Source organism: Sinocyclocheilus rhinocerous, unplaced genomic scaffold (genome assembly GCF_001515625.1).
Source record: "Sinocyclocheilus rhinocerous isolate Xijiao unplaced genomic scaffold, SAMN03320098_v1.1 scaffold1281, whole genome shotgun sequence".
NCBI lineage: Eukaryota > Metazoa > Chordata > Actinopteri > Cypriniformes > Cyprinidae > Sinocyclocheilus > Sinocyclocheilus rhinocerous.
Genome location: NW_015637000.1, coordinates 639,966 through 641,107, shown reverse-complemented (window position 1 = coordinate 641,107; position 1,142 = coordinate 639,966). Strand labels below are relative to the sequence as shown.

The 1,142-nt window shown below is 35.4% G+C and overlaps 1 protein-coding gene across 3 annotated transcripts in view; it reads left to right on the top strand.

Annotated features, from left to right (window-relative positions):
* ctdp1 (CTD (carboxy-terminal domain, RNA polymerase II, polypeptide A) phosphatase, subunit 1) overlaps nt 1-1,142 on the top strand; it is a 125,668-nt gene that overhangs the window by 18,043 nt on the left and 106,483 nt on the right. The gene's annotated exons all lie outside the window — the stretch shown is intronic.

The following is a 1,142-nucleotide window of genomic DNA, read 5'->3' as shown; positions in this document are numbered from 1 at the left end:
ATACATTAAAGATACATATGAAGCAGCTACCGATGCGATGCGATACGATTCACCCCTGTTACGATGCAGTGCGATCTGATTCGATTCAAGTTCAACATGCAATTCGATTCGATGCAATGGAGAAAATTTGATCACTTTTAATCCCTCGAGGCCTGTTTCATAAAACAAGTTAACCAAATAGGCCAGGCTTATTTCAGTTAGTTTGACTCATTGTCAAATGATTTGGTTCCATAAAGCAAATTTAACATAGGCCTAGATCAAGCTTAGTCACTGTGGCAACTTATGCTGGGAAACTAACCTGGTCTAAAGCAGGTTAACTGTCAGATTAAGCTGAGTTCCTCTAACACTGGCCAATAGGAACCCAATGATATATTACCCCTCTCTCACATACTATTATTTGACTTTTTTTTTTTTTTTACAGTTTCTAGCCATGCAGCCTTTCTCTCTGGTTGTATTACAGCTGTACCTTTTATAGTTTTCAGAACATTACAACATTACAAACTAAAATTGCTCTTTAAAGCATAAATTAAAAGTTAAAATCACTGAATTAAAAATGACTACATTTTAACTGCTATAAGAAACACGCATTAACTCATTTGAGCTTAGTAATTAGTACTGTAGTCTACTAGCTTACATTTGATTTACCTATTACAATAGTCCCTTTATAGTTACTGCTATCATAAAAATACACTTTATGTAGGTTTAAAATTCTACAAAAGACACATTTAATGTCCAACACCAAATATTTTAGCAAAATGTATATTTTACTCAGAATTATTGCGCTCAGTCCGTTTAGTGCGCATGCGTGCAGCAGCGCTTGTTCACTCGCCCACTCCTGACAGCAAAATTAATATTATGTTTGCATGACTTTCATTTACAGATGAAAAATATACCTGTGACATGTCAGTTATGCACTGAGGAAAACACAACGTCTCAAATGCATTAAACAGCACACATATATTCGCTGTTTGTGATGGTGGATCGATTAGAGCCATGATCGACATTAAGGGCTGCTTAAGAATAAGCGTGCACAAATTAGTGAGATTGTGTGAATTTAATTTGTCATTAATGGAACCGCTTTAGCCCCGATTGATTTGTTAGGTTATTTCAAGTCAGGTTTTGGACTTTAATCCCAGTTTTTT